This window comes from Dendrobates tinctorius, unplaced genomic scaffold, assembly GCF_039654945.1.
Source record: "Dendrobates tinctorius isolate UK_male_01 unplaced genomic scaffold, ASM3965494v1 ptg000202l, whole genome shotgun sequence".
Taxonomy (NCBI): Eukaryota; Metazoa; Chordata; class Amphibia; order Anura; family Dendrobatidae; genus Dendrobates; species Dendrobates tinctorius.
The window spans coordinates 6,329,662-6,350,652 of NW_027361869.1; positions in this window are offsets into that span (position 1 = coordinate 6,329,662).

Here is a 20,991-nt window from a genome sequence, read left to right on the forward strand (position 1 = left end):
GAGGGGGTGCAGATGTAATAGGAGGGGGAGGATGGAAAGTGGCTGGAGGGGGTGCAGATGTAATAGGAGGGGGAGGATGGAAAGTGGCTGGAGGGGGTGCAGGTGGAGGAACTACAGTGGTGGGAGGTGGAGGTTGGGAGGTAACCTGCTGTAGAGCACCGTGGCACGAATGCATTACATGCATCTGCTGGGTAGGAGATAGTGTTGCCATGCGCTCCACAACAGACCTGAAAAAGGTGTGGTTTGGCGAAGATCTTGCTTCTGAATGCATGGTTTGCAGAAGTGTCTTCACCTCCAGAATGCTGGAGTTGATCTGCTGAAAGCCTGCGGAGATTTGCTCTGACAAGACTTTTAGACAGTTCTGGAAAGATGCATTCAGATGCAAGAACTCTTGCGCATAACTCTTTTCCTGACCCCTCTGCCGCTGCCGCCCAGTACCCGCAGGTGTACTAGAGGTGGCAGGGGCAGAAGGGTGGGGTAAAGGGAAAGCGATCTCCTCACCAGCAGCTTCATGTAATGTAGGCGGCCACGATGCTCCTGTGCTGGTGGATGGGACAGATGGGTCGAATGTGTGGGAAGGCTGGGAAGGTGAAACAAGAAAGGAGTGGTTAGTATACAACATCCTTCCGCACTGTATTCCTCCACCACTGTAAAAAAAAAAGTCCCTAGTCTCACTTTATGCCACTGCTGCGTGGGAATTTCCCACGCAGCAATGGCATAAAGTGAGACTAGGGACTTTTTTTTTTTTTTTTAAAGTGGTGGAGGAATACAGTGCGGAAGGATACCTACCTTCCGTCATTGTATTCCTGGAGCTGGTAGAGAACCGTAGCATCAGCTGATGCTGCTGTTCTCCACGCAAGATGGACGTGGGACCCTCGTGGACTTCTGCGGATCGGGTAAGTATATTGGTGTTTTTTTATTTTGATATTTATTCGTCAGGCGACAATGGCTTCGGGGATCAAAGTGACAAGTGACGGTGAGTATGTACTCTATGTTATATGTACTGTATGTCTATATGTATGTATTGTATGTAGTATATATGTATGTTGCATGCATGTAGTGTATGTATGCAGCATGTATGTAGTATGCATGTAGTATGTAGCATGTATGTAGTATGTATGTTGCATGTATGTAGCATGTAGTGTGTATGTTGCATGTATGTAGCATGTAGTATATATGTAGTATGCATGTAGTATATATGTGGTATATATGTTGTATGCATGTTGCATGCATGTAGTATATATGTTGTATGTATGTTGCATGCATGTAGTATATATGTATTATGTATGTATGTTGCATGTATGTAGCATGTAGTATATATGTAGTATGTATGTTACATGTAGTATATATAGTATATATGTAGTATGCATGTTGCATGCATGTAGTATATATGTTGTATGTATGTTGCATGCATGTAGTATATATGTATTATGTATGTAGTATGTATGTAGCATGTATGTAGTATGTAGCATTTATGTAGTATGTATGTTGCATATAGTATATATGTAGCATGTATGTTACATGTAGTATATATGTAGTATGCATGTTGTATGTATGTAGCATGTAATTTTTATTTTTTTTTTACATTCAACACATTAGCCGGATGATGGGACTACTACTGTCCCATCATTGGCTAATGTGTCAATCACTGTCATGGTAGCAGGCATCGCCCGATGGGACTTGTAGTCCCATCGGACGATGCCTGCACAGACCCCCGGAGCCTGCACAGACCACCGGCAGGCCGGCACAGCCCCCCGGCAGGCCCGCACAGACCACCGGAGCCTGCACAGACCACCGGCAGGCGGGCACAGCCCCCAGGCAGGCCGGCACAGACCACCGGAGCCTGCATAGACCACCAGCAGGCCGGCACAGACCACCGGAGCCTGCACAGACCACCGGCAGGCCGGCACAGCCCCCCGGCAGGCCGGCACAGACCATCGGAGCCTGCACAGACCCCCCGGCAGGCCGGCACAGCCCCCCGAAAGGCCCGTAAAGACCCCAGAGAGGCTGTACAAGGCAAAAATAGGGTTTTTCTTATTCCGATACCGGAAGTCCCATAAACGTGAATGGGACTTCCGGTATCGGAATCGGCGATACCCGATATTTTTTTTAGATCGGCCGATCCATTCCGATCCGATACTTTTAAGTATCGGACGGTATCGCTCAACACTACTCCCCACACACAACTCCCTGGTTCAGGAGCAGGCCACATTATAAGGCTGTAGCCACACCCACGAACCCAGCAGCTGACTGGTCACATGACTGTGACCTCACCACAGGTCCTTCAAACAACAACAATAATAATATCTGGTATGCTGCTTTACTTATGCCTTACATTATAGAGACAAGGCATTTATGAGGCACATATCTCCCATCGATTACACGACCCTTAGCCCTGCCACTATATATATATATATATATATATATATATATACTGTATATATATATATATATATTACATAGTCTCCTTTATTATGTATGTTGGTGTCCCTTATACAGTGCCTCTCATGTTATGTACAGTACCGTCCCTTACAAATCGGATTATACAGAGTCCTGTTTTTTATTACATACCATCAAGTCTTGTTAGCTGTATAATGCAATGATAGCGAAGGAGCATGGGAAAACTTCCTGTCTAGTGGAGGAGCTGATGGACTGGTAGTCTGGTCACCAGCTGCTCCATCAGCAGTCATTTTATATCTAAAATGAGAGGGGGCTATGTAATAAAAGAGGGCACTGTGAATAGCAAAATTGACAAGAATACACTATGTAAGAGACAGCACTATACATAACAGCAGAGGAAACGATATAATAAAGCACAGTAACATATATAACTAGAGAGGATGGTACGTAATAAGGGACGGTGTAATACATAATAAAAGAGGAAACTATGTAACTAAGGATGGTGTTACACAGAATTAGTGAGTACACTATATGCTAAGGGACGGTGTTATACATAATAAGTACTTACACTATATACTAAGGGACTGTGTTAGACATAGTAAGTGAGTACACTATATAATAAGGGACTGTGTTAGACATAAGTGAGTACACTATATACTAAGGGACTGTGTTAAACATAATAAGCAATAATGTCTTCCTCCACCTCACCCTGTTCCTAAGTCCATTATAAGTCCCCCTTCCTCCCATCCCAATTTGCCATCCATCATTGTCCTTCTCCCCCCGCATCCCATTATTGTCCTCACCCCCACCCCATCATTACCCTCTTCACCACTCCCATCATTGCCTATTCCACCACCTCCATCATTTCCTCCTCCCCCACCACCCACATTATTGCCCTTTCCACCACTACCATTGCATTCTCCTCCACCACCCCATCATCATTGCTTTTCCCCCACCACCCCATCATTGCCCTTTCCTCCACCTCCATCATTGCCTTCTCCCCTACCACCCCATCATTGCCTTCTCCATCACCCCATCATTGCCCTATCCACCACCTCCATCATTGCCTTCTCTCCTACTACCCCATCATGGCCTTCTCCATCAACCCCATTATTGCCCTTTCCACCACCTCCCTCAATTCCTCAACCCCCACATCCCAATCCTAGCCCATTTTACCACTTCCATGATTTCCTCCCCACCACCCCCATTATTGCCCTTTCCACCACCACCATTGCATTCTCCCCCACCACCCCCATCATCATTGCTTTTTCCCCCAACACCCCATCATTGCCCTTTCCACCACCTTCATCATTGCCTTCTCCTCCACCACCCCCATCATTGTCTCCTTCCCACCAATCCCATCATTGTCTTTTTCCACTACCACCATCACTGCCTTCCCTTCATCTCCATCATTGCCTTCTCCCCCACCCCATCATTGCCTTTTCCCCATCATCTCCATCATTTCCTCCTCCCCATCACCCTCATCATTGCCTTCTCCCCATCACCCCCATCATTCCCATCTCCCCATCACCCCATCATTACCTTCTCCCCATGATTGCCTTCTCCCCATCACTCCCATAATTGCCTTCTCCATCACCCATCATTGCCTTCTCCCCATCACCCCCATCATTGCCTTCTCCCCATCACGCCCATCATTGCCTTCTCCCCATTACCCCCATCATTGCCTTCTCCCCATCACTCCCATCATTGTCTTCTCCCCATCATGCCCATCATTGCCGTCTCCCCATTACCCCCATCATTGCCTTCTCCCCATTACCCCATCATTGCCTTCTCCCCATTATCCCCATCATTGCCTTCTCCCCATCACTCCCATCATTGCCTTCTCCCCATCACCCCCATCATTGCCTTCTCCCCATGACTCCCATCATTGCCTTCTCCCTATAACCCACATCATTGCCTTCTAACCATCACTCCCATCTTTGTCTTCTCCCCATCACCCCCATCATTCCCCTCTCCTCGACCTACACACACAGCACCATTCACTTCTCTGCACCTTCCCCCGCAGCGCTGCGCCTGCAAGCATGCACACATCACCACTCATTTCTACACATACACAACACACGTACATACAAAACACACACACAGCACCTCTCACCTGTCCGCAGCATCTCCGTCGCTGGCTGCTTCCTTGCTCTGGCACAGCCGGCCGCTGAATGATTACGTCATCCAGCAGCGATGCTGTCTGTGTCAGAGACAGGAAGCGTGGTTGCCGGGCAGGAAGCAGAATGGATCCTTGCAGCTTCACTCCTGCTATCTTCTCTAGCAGGCAGCGAAGCTGCTGAGATCGCTCCCTGCCTGCCGCACATGAGGGCAATCTGGCCAGGGGCCCCCCGGAGCCTCAGGCCTGGAGAAACCACCCAGATTGCCCTCATTATTAGCCGGCCTGCAGGAGCCCCTCCACCTTTAGGCCCTGATGCAGCTGCATAGGCTGCACAGGTGGTATGTCAACCCTAATCTCAATTACTGGGAGTTGCCTCGGAGAGGGGCCATCGTCGCTTGGGAAGTGCTCAGGGGGGATCAGAACCTGAAGACGCAGGTACGCTGGACAGTGAAACGCAATTCTTTGTGAGGGAAAGCCGACACTGATGCTTTAGTGTGTCTGGTCACGACTATAGTCCTGGCCTCCCCTTACAAATTCATAGGGCTGAAAGTCTTGGCCTATAGAGAAGAGACAGAGAGAGGTTAAAGGGAATCTGTCACCCATTTTTTGTGATATGATATAAAGATATCATTCAGTTCAGTGTCACATAAGCATTATAGCAGTGCTTTTGATACCCCCTGACTCCCCATCTTTAATGCATAAATACAGTTTTTAGCTCTCCTGCGGGCCATAGAATGTAATGGCGTTTGCCGGCGAATGCACAATACTGAGTTTGTGCTTTGCCCACAGTTGTGCAAAGCATATTGCGCACACGCGAGAGGCTATTTTAATGTGCACACGCAGCTATTCTACGTGAATGCAGGAATAACCAGAAAGAAATGCATAGAGCCGGACGGGGGGGAGGGGGGAAGGAGAATAAGGCTGTGTGCACACGCTGCGGATTAGGTGCGGATTCATCCGCGCGGATTTTGTAAAATCCGCAGGTGAAACCGCAGGTCAAAAGACCTGCGGTTTTACCTGCGGATTGCTCTGCGGTTTTGCCCTGCGGTTTTTCATCTCCTCAATAGAGGAGATGGCAAACCGCAGGAGAATCCGCAGAAAGAATTGACATGTCAATTCTTTCTGCGGATTGAAAACCGCAGATAATCCGCGCGGAAAATTCCGCACCGTCTGCACTGCGGTTTTTGATTCCCATAGGGAATCATGGTACTGTACACCGCAGCAAAAACTGCTGCGGGTCCGCAGCGGCCAAAACCGCTGCGGAATCGCAGCAAAATCCGCAGCGTGTGCACACAGCCTAAGCCCAGCCCATCGGACTGGACCGAAGAGATTTATATACACCGTAGGAGAGTTAAAAATGGTATTTATGCATCAATGGTGGGTAGTCAGGGGGTATTAAAAGCACAGCTATAATGCTTATGTGACACTAAATTGAATGATATCTTTACATCATATCACAAAATGGGTGACAGATTTCCTGTTAGGTGAGTATTTATCTTTTTTTGGGGGGGGGTTACATGTTACATTTATTATGTTCTGGGATCTCCATAATATGGAAGATTCAATTCATAACAAAGACCATTCAGTGGGTTAACGGTAAAGTCCCAGGTGATCCAGGGAATATATGCCACTCAACAGAGATAAAATGCTCCACACACAAATTCCCAGGTTGTCACCTCCTAAAACTAGTCCTGAATGACGAGACTTGCGGCCTGTGTGCTGGGTGGAAAGGAAACTGAAGAGTTAACACAATTTATTCTGTTGCTTACAGCAAAAGCACATAACCTTTAACAGTGTACTCACATTATGTATAATATGTAAAAAATATCACCTGCTGATGTACGCACAGAACCAGGGCAGGTGATGACATCTGCAGATGGCTGAGGGAGAAAGTGCAAAAGGTAACATATACAGTACCTGTCATGCAGATAGGAATAATGTAACACTAAAGTTTACCTATACAGTATGAAAAAAATGTGTGAGTGTATATATATATATATATATATATATATATATATATACACAGTTGTGCTCAAAAGTTTACATACCCCGGCAGAATTTTTGCTTTCTTGGCTTTTTTTCAGAGAATATGAATGATAACACCAAAACTTTTTCTCCACTCATGGTTAGTGGTTGGGTGAAGGCATTTATTGTCAAACTACTGTGTTTTCTCTTTTTAAATCATAATGACAACCCAAAACATCCAAATGACCCTAATCAAAAGTTTACATACCCAATTTCTTAATACCATGTATTAATCACTGACAGTTTGAAGTCTTTTGTGGTAGTTGTGGATGAGATTCTTTATTTTCTCAGATGGTAATGCTGCCCACTCTTTTTGGCAAAATGCCTCCAGTTCCTGTAAATTCCTGGGCTGTCTAGCATGAACTGCGCACTGGAGAGCTCTTCAGTGTGGCTCAATGATATTGAGATCAGGAGACTGAGATGGCCACTCCAGAACCTTCACTTTATTTTGCTGTAGACAATGACAGGTCGACTTGGTCGAGTGTTTTGGATGGGGTGTTCAAGGGCCCACCAGTTGATATTTTTTATTTTTTTATATATTTTTAAAAACATTTTTTGTCTTTCTGCATGCTTCAATAGTCTCCATGCGAGACTAGAAGCTGCAGTTGTCTGATCTCCTCTACTACACACAGGTGAAGATCAGATCACCTGTGTGTAGCAGAAATGCTCCCTTGCTATGAGCTCCGACCGCCGGGTGATGGTCACAGCAATCTGCAGCTGGAGACCTCTAGTTGTCATGTCAATTCATCATCATGTGACACGGGCGCCGATAGCAGCATTTAGCGGGTTAACAGACACGGGTGGATCGCGATTCCACCCACTGCTGTTGGGGGTACATGTCAGCTGTATAGATCAGCTGACATGTGCCTGGAAAAGTGCGGGCTCAACCCTGGAGCCCATACCAAACAGGGGGAGTCCGACAACGGTGTAATATTACGCCAGATGTCGGAAAGGGGTTACATTTCGAATCAACGCTGTTTCGTTTAGCTTTCTCTCTTGATCTCTTTGGAGCATTGAGATTAGGTGAATTGGTTTCCAGGAGCAGGTTAAAAGGGGAGGTTTAAGATGGGAAGACATTTTTTAGTCTGACAGGGGTATTGAACTTTGGATTCGCAGGTCTAAAACAGATCAGGAGTGTCGAGGCAGAAGGGTGAAATTGGGGGCAGTGGTTGCTTCATTAATGTGTCCCGTGACATGTTAAAAGGATTATCAAGCATTGTGGGCAGACTAGAAGGATTCTTTGCTTCGACATATGGATGGTTCTTTCATGTCAAAATTTCAATTTACGGCAGTAATGAAGAAGGGCTTGAGGGAGTTGGGTTTGAATCCATCTTGTATCGATTCTCACTTGTTCCGGATAGGGGCAGAAACGGAAGCTGCAGACAGATCCCTATCGACGGAGTTAATCAAGTATTTAGGTAGATGGAATTCTCAACACTTTAGATCATACATTAGGCATTGAATAGGCATTAGGGTATTGTGTAGAGTCATTTTATTAAACATTTTCAGTCTGCTAATGTGGTTGGTTTTATGTTTTGTGTTTCATTCAGACGCTATGCTGTGGTTAGCATGGATATTCTGACACTCGTTCGTACATTGGAAGCATTAAGGGTGGATATGCGGCCAGTGGGATGTCAGCTTGGTTTTTCGAGAGAGGCAATAATTATTCAATGACTGGGATTCAGAGGTATGGTGTAGAGTCGGGGTACCGGAAATCCATAAGGCGACGTGTCTGGACACGATGTCCAATATATTGCCTCTGCCGGTGTGTGGGAATGATTTTGGGGCAAGATCAGTGAGAGAATTGATAACGGATACATGTGTTTACCTCCTGAGATTATAGGTAACAAGACGATAGTGGTGTGGTCGGATATTGCTCTGAGAAAAACTAGGCATTTAGCAAGACTGGAAAAAGGTGTCAACAGAGTATAAATCAAGCTCGATAGGGCAGTATTGAACTTTGAGGATAATAATGGTGTCGTTTGTGTGAGGCATCATAACCAGGGGAGGGTAATTTTTGGTTGACTGATGGGGATCGTTTGAATGCGGTGGGGATTGACATATGGGCTCTGGCTAGTCAATAAGGGATAGAACGCGCTATGGAGGTGTGGGGTGTGCACGCTCTAAAGGTGTCAGAGTTTGTTTGCAGTGGCAGTGGGTCCTTGGAGTTTTAAAAAATTACTGTTGGAGGGATTATTAGTTGACGGCTCCCTTCTGGTAAGAATTAAGAATGACTGAACTGGCATTTAGTGGCCTCCGGACGGGGGGGTGAACCCTGGGAGCCTGTGGTTAAATGGTTAGTCAACATGTACAGTGGTGTCGTGCCCTTGAGCTGGTTGTTATGGCTAGGGGTAAAATATTTGTGTTTTAACCATTTGGTAGTGATGGGTGCCAGATAGAGTTGAGCGAAACGGGTCAGTCAAATTCAAAATTTGCCGACTTTAGCTAAACTCGAGTTTCGCCGATCGAAACCCGACCATAGCATGAGGTCGGCCATGAGGTCGCCGAGCGCCAAAGTCGCGATTCAAATAATGCTTCCAGCGCCTTTTCTCAGCCAAGAATGGAGGATGCACACTGTGGGCAACGCGATGACATAGGCAGCGGCCACCACCAAGGGCATTGAAGTGATTGGCTGTCTTTGTGTGGCCTCACAGTGGCTATAAAAGACCGTGACCACCAACCGCCATCTTAATTCTGCCGATCTTAGAATAGGGAGAGGTGCTGCTGCTGATTCTGAATAGGGAGAGCGTTAGGCAGGGAAGAAGAAAAAAAAATTGCTTCTGCTGATAGCGCTTTTCACCGTACAGTTAGTGTGCAGTGAAAGGGGAGGATTTTTGTTGTGTGCAGCAGCGCTGGTGGTGATTAGGCTGCCTTTTAAGGCTACCTGATAGCTGCATTGCTGTGTGCACACTGCTGTTCAAACTACTTTTTTCAAAGCACTCCAACTTTTAAAATTTTGTTCTGGTGAGTTACCGAGCGTTCATTTTTTCACACACCTTATGGCGGTGTACGCTCATCACACTACCGTGTACCAGCTGGTATCACGGACAAATTGAAGCTATCTGGGTGTGACTCTGGAAAAACAAGCAGAGGAGATTTTCCATTTTTCCAGACCTACACCTTATAGAGCTGTCCGCTTTTCAAACAGTTTCGTATATCTGCTGTTTGATACCGGTTAAAACTAAATAGAGACAGCGTGTGTCACTCCGTATAAAAATAGACGGAGATTGACAATTTTCCATACAGACACCGTATAGCGGTGTACGCTCCTCACACACTACCGTGTACCGCCTGGTATCACGGATAAATAGAAGCTATCTGTGTGTGACTCTGGAAAAACAAGCCGAGGAGATTTTCCATTTTTCCAGACATACACCTTATAGAGCTGTCCGCTTTTCAAACAGTTTCGTATATCTGCTGTTTGATTATGGTCAAAACTAGACAGAGACAGCGTGTGTCAGACCGTATAAAAATAGACGGAGAATGACAATTTTCCATACAGACACCGTATATCAGTGTACGCTCCTCACACAATACCGTGTACCGGCTGGTATCACGGACAAATAGAAGCTATCTGGGTGTGACTCTGGAAAAACAAGCCGAGGAGATTTTCCATTTTTCCAGACCTACACCTTATAGAGCTGTCCACTTTTCAGTTTCATATATCTGCTGCTTGATTATGGTCAAAACTAGACAGAGACAGCGTGTGTCACTCCGTATAAAAATAGACGGAGATTGACAATTTTCCATACAGACACCGTATAGAGCTGTCCAATTCTCAAACAGCATTTGCATATCTGCTGTTCGCATTACAGTCACATCTATACAGAGTCAGCGTGCGTGTGTGACACTCCATAGATACATATACGGAGATTGTTAGTTACACAAAAACCGTATACAGCTGTACACTTCTGATACAGTTCCGTATATCTGCTTGCTGGATTACGGTCAAATACATACTGGGAGAGCGTCTGTGACTAACAAAATATATACGTAGATTTAATTTTTTTAATACACCTTACATAGCTGGACGCTCCTCATACAGTACCATCTCTCTGCTGGTATTTTTGGTACATTTTCCTAAACATGAGGAAGTATGGTGTAAGAGTCCACAGATGTGGGCAGGGGGGCACAGCTGGTACTGATGGTGGTGGTGCATCGGCTAGTTCTGGCAAAAGTACAATAGCAGCTAAGGCAGGAGGTGTTGAGCCTGCGTCATCGTCTGGCACAAGAAGGCCTGTAAGGTTCCCTTTTCTTGGAGTAGGAAAACCGCTTTTAAAGCCGGAGCATCAGGAGCACGTTTTGGCGTACATTGCCGAAACAGCCACCAGCTCTATTGCCTCCTCTTCTGAACGTTCAAAACCTGCAAGCACGGAGTCATCAGTGCAGGGTTATGGTCAGGAAAACACCTATCCTTGTGTCCTTCACCCCCACCAAAAGTTAAGGATGCGGCAGCCCACACTTCAGATTACTCTATGGAGCTCTTTTCACATACCATGCCTGGGTTAATTAAAAATGAGGCCCATCATATACTGGAGCATTCCAAATGGGGGACATCAGACACTGGAGCAGCATTTACGGGGCTCATTATACACTGGAGCATTAGAAATGGAGCCCATTATATAGGGAGCGTTATTTGGGCACATCATACACTGGAGCATTCCAGATGGGGGACATCAGACACTGAAGCAGCATTTACGGGGCCCATTATACACTGGAGCATTAGAAATGGAGCCCATTATACATGAAGCATTATTAGGGCCCATCATACACTGGAGCATCATCCAAGAGTCCCATCATATACAGGAGCATTCCAGATGGGGGACATCAGACACTGAAGTAGCATTTACAGGGCCCATTATATACTGGAGCATTAAAAAGGAGCCCATTATAAATGGATCATTATTTGGGCCCATAAGACACTGGAGCATCACCCATGGGGCCCATCATATACTGGAGCATTCTAAATGGGGCAGATCAGACACTGGAGCAGCATCTATGGGGCACATTATACACTGGAGTATTAGAAATGGAGCCCATTATATATGGAGAATTATTTGGGCCCATAAGACACTGAAGCATTATCCATGGGGCCCATCATATACTGGAGCATTCTAAATGGGGCAGATCAGACACTGGAGCAGCATCTATGGGGCACATTATACACTGGAGCATTAGAAATGGGGTCCATTATATATGGAGCATTATTTGGGCCCATAACACACTGGAGCATCGTCCATGGGGACCATCATATACTATAGCATTATGTGGAGCTCATCAGACACTGTATGGAACATTATATGTTACCAATTATTCTGTATGGAGAAATATATGGGTCTCATTATTCTGTATGGCGCACAATGTGGTGGCCATACTGTATGGAGTAATATACAGTCCTTTTTTGAGCTATTGTAAAATTTAAAATAGATCAGTCATGTCATGTAAACAGTGAAGTATTTGTCATTGTACTATATCTATATTTCTGTGCCGTATCGGAGCATCATGAGTTGTGGTATGTGTTAAAGGGGCGCACTCACTCTCTTTGGCCCAGGGCACACGAAAACCTGGAGCCAGCCCTACCCCCCCACAACTTTAGCCAAATAACCCCCAGTTGTCAATGTGTAACTATTATTATGAAGTAAATTAATAATAATAATAATAATAATAATAATAATAATAAATTTTATTTTTATAGCGCCGACATATTCCGCAGCACTTTACATTTCAGAGGGGATTTGTACAGACAATAGACATTACAGCATAACAATAATCACATAAAGTAGATTATAACAAATACCAAGAGGAAAGAGGGCCCTGCTCGCAAGCTTACAGTCTATGAGGAAAGAGGGAGACACGAAAGGTGGGTGGTAACAGTTACCCTGATTGTATGGACCAGTCATAATGTTAAGTGTGTAACAGTACAGACACAGAGGGCTAATGGAGGCATAAAGCATGTGGGAACATGATGCGGGGAACCTGGTTATGGTAAAACTTTTGGCTCTGCCACACAGGGATAGATTAGGTTAATGTGTTGGGGTGGTAGGCCAGTCTGAATAAATGCGTTTTCAGGACACTCTTAAAATTGTGGGGATTGGGGACTAATCGTATTGACCTGGGAAGTGCATTCCAAAGAATTGGTGCGGCACGTGTAAAGTCTTGGAGACGGGAGTGGGAGGTTCTGACTATTGAGGATGCTAATCTCAGGTCATCAGCAGAACGGAGGGCGCGGGTAGGGTGGTATACTGAAACAAGGGAGGAGATGTAGGGTGGTGCTGAGCCATGGAGGGCTTTGTGAGTGAGGGTAATAAGTTTATACTGAATTCTGGAGTGGATGGGTAGCCAGTGTAATGACTGGCACAAGGTAGAGGCATCAGTGTAACGATTGGTGAGGAATATGATCCTGGCTGCAGCATTCAAGACAGAATGGAGGGGGGAGAGTTTGGTAAGAGGGAGACCGATTAGAAGAGAGTTACAATAGTCGAGACGAGAATGAATAAGAGAAACAGTAAGAGTTTTTGCAGCGTCAAAGGTAAGAAAAGGTCGAATTCTAGAAATGTTTTTGAGGTGCAGATGACAAGAGCGAGCCAGTGATCGAATGTGGGGGGCAAAGGAAAGCTCGGAATCAAGTATGACCCCAAGACAGCGGGCCTGTTGCTGGGGAGTAATAGTGGAACCACACACAGAAATGGCAATGTCGGGTATAGGTACATTAGTAGAGGGAGGAAACACCAGGAGTTCAGTATTTGACAGGTTCAGTTTCAGATATAGTGAGGACATGATATTAGACACAGCGTTTAGACAATCGCCGGTGTTTTCTAGAAAGGCTGGCGTGATGTCAGGAGAAGAAGCGTATAATTGGGTGTCATCAGCATAGAGATGGTACTGGAAACCAAATCTACTGATTGTTTGACCAATAGGGGCAGTGTACAAGGAGAAGAGGAGGGGACCTAGAACCGATCCTTGGGGGACCCCAACAGTAAGGGGAAGATGAGAGGAGGAGGAACCGGCAAAAGATACAGTAAAGGAGCGGTCGGAGAGATAGGAGGAGAACCAGGAGAGAACGGTGTCCTTGAGGCCAATGGAACGGAGCATAGTGAGGAGGAGCTGATGATCCACAGTGTCGAATGCTGCAGAGAGATCCAAGAGAATTAGCATGGAGTAATGACCATTTGATTTAGCTGTTAGCAGATCATTAGAGACTTTAGTGAGGGCAGTTTCAGTGGAGTGTAAAGAGCGGAAACCGGATTGGAGAGGGTCGAGAAGAGAGTTTTCTGAGAGATAGCGGATAAGACGGGAGTGGACCAGGCGTTCCAGGAGTTTAGAGATGAAGGGAAGATTAGAGACAGGTCTATAGTTAGCGGCACAGTTTTGGTCGAGGGATGGTTTTTTAAGTAGTGGATGTATGATGGCATGCTTAAATGAGAAGGGAAAAATACCAGAAGAGAGAGAGAGGTTAAATATTTTAGTTAGGTGAGGGGTGACAGCAGGGGAAAGGGACTGAAGGAGCTGTGACGGAAATGGGTCACTGGTGCAAGTAGTTGATTTTCAAAATTTTGTCAAATTAAGGTTGACAAGCTTCAGTAATAAGAATTGATGATTTTAGCATTGAAATGGGCACTGTAGGTGTGTTTACTGTCCTCCACTCCCTGCCGACTTTGCATCCTCATTGACTTGCATTGGGTTACGTGTTTCAGTCGGCCTCCGACTTTTCCCTATAGTCGGCCGATTTCGTTCGACCCGACTTTTGCGAAAGTCGGGTTTCATGAAACCCGACTCGACCAGAAAAAATGCAAAGTCGCTCATCTCTAGTGCCAGATGTTGTAGCTTCAGGGGCCTCCCCCCATTATGATGCTATATTTGTCATTGCTATCATTTGTTAAATGGCCACTGTGGCGAAATTAATCCCAGCAAAAGTCTCTTTGTTGTTATTTTGGGGAAAAAGATTGCAAGGTTATGATCATTTGAGGTGGAGGGGGGGGGGGCAGAAATGGAAAGAGTCAGCCATATCCTGTCAAGGAAGGATTAGAGCCTAGCCAGTTAGGCAAAAGGCCACAAGACTGGGTTTGGCCAGGAGAGAGAATGAAATGGGATAGGCGGTTTTAAAAGAGAAGGTGGGGCAGTGAAAAAGGGGGTTAGAGGGTGGAGGTATTTAAGGTAAAATGTGTGGGAAAGGGGGACATTTTGGGGAGTTATTTGTGCTGAATAGTATCCAACCCTCCCTCCCTGTCCAGTTGGTGTGGATATGGATGTGCTTGTAAAAATATGGTTACACACACGCATATATATATATATACTGTATATATATATATATATTGTAAGGATTGTACTCGCTCAAAGGCAACGGGAGTCAATCAGGAGGCACGTTCCTTTTAAATGTTCTCATGGTTTATTGCTTCATATCCCATAAAGCAGCACATAACACAAGGAATAGCCTTTAGCTCAGGCGAAAGCAAGCTCAGTCCTGGAGCCTCAGCACACAGGAGGCTTATCCGTCCTCACATACAGCCAATATCCACAGGCCTCACAGGGTCAGCAGCGTCAGCATGTGGTCTTCAAGAAGGTAGCACACCTTCCTCCACCTAAGCCTTCCGGGACCTTCCACATGGCCCAATCAGATCCTTGTGCTCTTCTTCTTGTGACCTACCCTGGCCACCTTATATGGTTTGCAGCCACGCCCACCAGGTCACATGGCTATGACCTCATCAGAGGTCCTACAAGCATTCATACACTCTATTAAGGCGTTCTAGACACAGCCCCTAGGTGGGTTTGTAGGTAGCTGGAACCGCCCATCTCCCCAGCTACCTGGAAAGCTCTCGCTGACACAGTGTAACAACAGCTCAGCAGTGCCTCTGCTGATCAATACACACATTCAAGCTTCCATCCCAAGGCCACCTACCTTGGGATACATAACGGTCATTCAGCATCCTATACCCATTGCCACAATGGATATGCCTGTAGGCCCCTCCTGGGACACCCACACAGCACCCCCTAGTGGACATAGTGGTCACTACACCACAATATATATATATATTCATATAAAGTATATATAGGGAGAGAGATAGGGAGAGAATAAATAACAATGGGATTAAAAATATGGTATGTTTTGTGATGTAAAAGATTAACTTTGTCAAGTCACAGTGGTTGGGCCGATGGCGGGGCGTCCATGCAGTTGGAAAAAAATTGGTGTTGGAGGGGAATTAGTTTTGATGGATCCCTTCTGGGTAAAATTGAGTATAACTTCAAGGACCTTCCCCCTCATAATGATGTTATATTTGTTTTTATTAATTGTTAATAAATGGCCACTGTGACCAAATTAATCCGAGCAAAAGACTCTTTAGTGTTATCTCGGGGTAAAAGGTTGGAATGGAACGGTTATCAATGAGGGGAGAGCTTGGAATGGAAAGAGTCGGCCATGCGCTGTTATATTATATGCTGTACATGTATATTTAAATACAGCATTAGGAGAATTTGGGCATCCAGGTCCTAGATCATGAAGGAGCACAAAGTACTCTCTGACCCAGAGGACCAGCACTTTCCTGTATCTTAGTCTAAAGGATCGTGTATCAGATTTTTGCAAGATTCACTGGGTAACTCTAATATCCTGGATGTAAAATACAGAGCGCAGTAATTGTCTATTACCATTGGGCTCTGGCTTCTGCCAAACGTTGCATCAATTTTCTGAAATGAGGTTTTAATGCACTCTTGGCAGGACTTGCTTTAATTAAGGGTATGTGCACACAACATCATTTAGGCGATGTTTTTCTTGAAGCGGTTGTCTTTACAGTGGCTTTTCCACTATCATCAAATTTTTTTTAACTTGATTGAAAAACTAGTGAGCGGTAATGGGTAAGCCACCTGAAAAAATGATTGGTCACTTCTTTTAGCCACCTGATGACTTTTGAAGACTGAATGAAGCTCATATGCACAGCAGGACGTTTTCACAATGCAGTGCATATGTTCATTCTTTTTTAGCATTACCTAAGTGCTTTTTCAGGCAGATGTCAGACGGGATCTGCCTAAAAAAACACGCTGTGTGCACTGCACACATCCCATGGAAACCAGGTGTGTATAAAATCCTATGCTTCATGGGAAAGCAAAGGGTGCAAATTAGCTCTTGCTTATGAAGAAACAACACACCTTTAGAGGTTGCTATTCTATTAGTCAATGTCTAACACTTTGACTAACATATCAAGACTAACTTATGGGATCCATAGAGGTCCGACACCCAGCACCTTGATTGATCAACTGTTTTCTGAGGCAGTGGCAACAGGAACAGTTGTGGTTTTCCGACTCCCTACATTGGTTACATCCAGGCGTCGCAGAAGCTGATTGGTGAGAGTACCGAGTGTTAATATGGATGATCTCTCCCGGGAACAGGTCATCAAGGTGTTACTCCTGGACAACCCCTTTAACAAGCCTTACAACATGAGTTGGGACATTAGCTTTTGCAGGGTGCTTGCTCCTTGTCAGTGTAGTGCATAGTCTGGCACTTTTCTTTTAAACTGTGAATGTCAGCAGCAAATCTAAGTTTAGGGAAATGAGTTTCAAAGAATGGGTGCAGCACAGGAGAAGCCCTGCAGATGTAAGTGGCTGTAATGCAGCAGAAGGAGATTGGGGTTGAACTAAGAGCAGAAGAAATTTGGTGGAAGGAAAGGTGAGCTCAGTTCAGGATGGAGCAACCTGGTGGCTAGTTATAAGACTGGTAGAAAGAACAAGTAACCAGTGAAATAAGTAATGGAGTTAGTAGTGAAGAATAATTTATAGGAACTTGCTGAATGCAACAAATTCGTACAATTTGTCATTCTAAGATTGCATCATGAAGAGAAGAATCACATGACCTCGGGTGGGCTGCCCCATAATGCCTTGGAGCCATCACATCACATGGTACAGTAGAGCAACTCAGGAAGGACTATCGTAGTCTGTATAAAAGGAGAAGAAAGAAATGCAGCAGCCATTTTTTAGTGAATCTGGATAGTGAAAGGATAGCTTAGTAGAAAAGATAGGGGAAAAAAAGTGAAAAAAAAAATGGAGAAATGGTACAGATAGTGTGTGACAGCATAGCAGTGAAAAAGATTGCTGCGTATGGATACAGATTCAGATTAACTTGTTAGGGAGAGAGAAAGGAATCAGTGTTTTACCATTATCACACATTACATGTCCATCATGTGGCAACTAAGACATCTCCCCAGGCTGGCTAATCAAAAGAAGAGCCACAGATGCCAAGAGGTAGGAGATGGTTCTTGGGGCTCCTATCCAGCGACCACAGATTACTGACCTGGCCACTCTACTGGATCTTCAGAATCGATTTCCACCAACTCTCTTTGCCACTAATCAAATTTTCAGGAAAAATTTGGCAAAACTGGCAAATTCAAAGTTCAAAAAAATTGCTTATCTGCAGTTAGCACATTTGAGGGACTGCCAGTGATTGAGTCTAACATCAGCTTTTGATGTCATCATCTTCTAGACTGATTATACCCAACAGAGGATATTCCAATATTCTGTTAGGCCGGTCAAACCCTGCTTTTCACTACCTATCCACTAATATGCCAACCAAAGTAAGGGAATGAAAATCTTTCCCAAGCAAGAAGGAAACCAAAGCAAGACTGTTCATGGATAACTGTCCTAAATCTTACAATTCACCTAAACTGATATTTATTTGTCAGTCGGGCTCTATTTAGCGCCCCCTAGAGTTAGGTTATTATGAATGCGAAATAAGTGAATTCTTTCTGAGGGCATTGGTGTTTATATTGTAATTCTTCACACTGGCTAATATTTTTTTATGAACTGGTACTGTAGCAAATGATATTATAGTTCTGTTCCAGATTGTGCTATGAGCGTGTATTATCCATTCAACGATGGTGCGAGAATAATTTGACAATTCTTTTTTTTTTCCAAATACAACAAGTAAACAGCAAGAACAACTCTCTGTTATCTGAAGATTGTCGGAAACAGGAAAATCTGCTTAACTCTACTGCCCTCTGCTGGAATTCTAGAAAATTAAAGGAACAGAAGAATTATTATTACCAATTTTACCTTTTATGGAATTATTGGCGAATACAATGCACAAATTTAACAATACTTCTTTAAAAACTGTAGCTTGTGATGAGTAAGGAAACCTTCAGCTCAAAAAAGGCTTCTGAAGTCATATCTTGCACTGCCAACTCTGATAACTGGCATTTACCCTTTAACTAGAGGTGAGCAAATATGGTATATTTGAGCGGAATTAATAATTATAATAATTATTTTTATAACATATTTCACAGCACTTTACAATTTTAGAGGGGACTTGTACAGAGAATAAATAAAATAAAATCTACTCAAATTTTACAAAAATCCACATTTGTAAATATTAATTAAATATTTTGCATCCGTACACACACAGCAAAGGTAACAACGCGCGTCGTGGTGTCATCATGACATTATGACTTTTTTGCGTGCTTGCGCAGTATCCTCCTGGACCATATCTTAAGTGGAAGTCCCGGCTCAGTGTAGGGGGGTTCGGAGATTTCAATGCAAGCAGCGGAGAGCAGAAGATGCTGCAAGGACCAGATGGATGATGATGGTTAGCAAGATGGGCAGGAGAGGTAAGCGGCAAGGTGACTATAAGGATTTTTCCTACTTATTTTGTCTATTATACTCTGAAATCTAGAGAGACCCCAGAGTATAAAAAGGGATATTAAATTTGGGGAGAAAAAAAACTTCTGGGCAAACTCAATTTTTTGGGAAAAAAATGTAAGACCAGGGCAAATTTGAATTTTGCATAATCCGCTCATCTCTTTCTTTAACCCTTCTACAGCGATTGTTACCTTACTGCAGAGATTCCATCAACAGAGTCGCTGACTGATGGAGTAAACAGAGTCTAGAAAGCAAACTAGTCAAAGTTGTAACCAGATATTCACCAACAAGGACAGAATCAGGACCAATAAGAGGGTCCGTATCCAAAAAAAAGTCAGATAGGGAAGGGTTAATCAAGCTGAGGTCAAACCACAAGGGGCAATCAAGGGTTAATCCAAAGGGTTAGTTAAGAATTATCAAGGTCAATACTTTGCATAAATTATTTAAATAACCCCCCCCTCCCCAGATGTGACCAAAGGGGGCACATATCTGAACAAAGGGGGTGCTCTAAACTTTTATAAGAATTTTCTATATATTATTTTAAAGTTGATGGAATTAAGCTGAGTGGTTCCCCTTTAAGAAACAGGAGTCTGGGTGTGTGGTGGATTACTGTGATGAAGCTCTTTTAGGATTGCTACTTCCAATAGTTTTTCATATTTCCCAGAGGAGCATTGTGAGGCATAAAAGTCTCCTCACCTTGACATGTCAGTCTCTGCAAGGTGAATCATTGCCACTTGGATGTGAGGAAGTTAGAATTTTCAAAGACATGTAACTTTTTTGTTCTACTGTGTAAATATATATTGCTCTACTTGACTGTTTATCCTGTTTAAGTTGGTTTATATATGATTTACTTATCTGTATGTTTTTTGTATATATGCTATACTGTAATTTTGTTATCATGTTGGTTTGCATTTTGACATTTAAGGGGTTGCCCGGTCAAAACTGATGTCTGCAGTCACTCTGTGTGACTTCAGAGTTTGAATCTGGATTCGCAGGTTTCAGACCTGAGAACGGAGGGTATGTATGCGTTACACATACCCCCCGGCCATGGAGTGTGGTCTCACTCTCCATACACTTGTATGGAGCGAGGCTGGACCTTCTAGTCTTGGCTCAATACAAGTCTATGGAGTGAGTCTGCACAGGAACCTGGTTAGCAACACGAACTTGCACATATCTTCACAATTGACTTTTATAAAAGGGGACTGGATTAGATGCTGACACTTTCCTATTTTGACAAACTAGTTTTTATTTAATCAAACAGTTTATGAGCAATGGGGCAAACTGGCTGAATCTCACCCTTGAATCACTCCTCTCATATATATTTAGCCCCATCCTGCATTACATAATTTCTTACAGCCCCTCGATCCTGCAGTATATCAGTCCTATAAGCCCCTCTATATATAGCCCCATCCTATGTACAATCATTCGTCTCCTCTATATACAATCTCATTCTAAAATGTATCACTCCTATCAGCCCTTCTATACAGTATATCACTTCTTTAAACATCCTGTACGCAACCTCACCCTGCCGTATATAATTTCTCTCTACCATACAATACACATCCCCATTGTCAAGTAGATCACCCATCTCAACCTCTATATATACAACCTCATCACCTTATCATGCAGTACACCTCTCCTTTCAGTTCCCTCTATATGCAGCCCCATCCTGCAGTATATCACTTCTCTCAACCACTCTATATACAGCCCCCTCTTGAAGTATATCATTCCTTCCAGCCACGTACATACAGCCTCATCCTGCAGAATATCAGTCCTTTTCCCCTTTGTATTCAGCTCCATGCTGCAGTACAACACTCCTCTTTACCCCC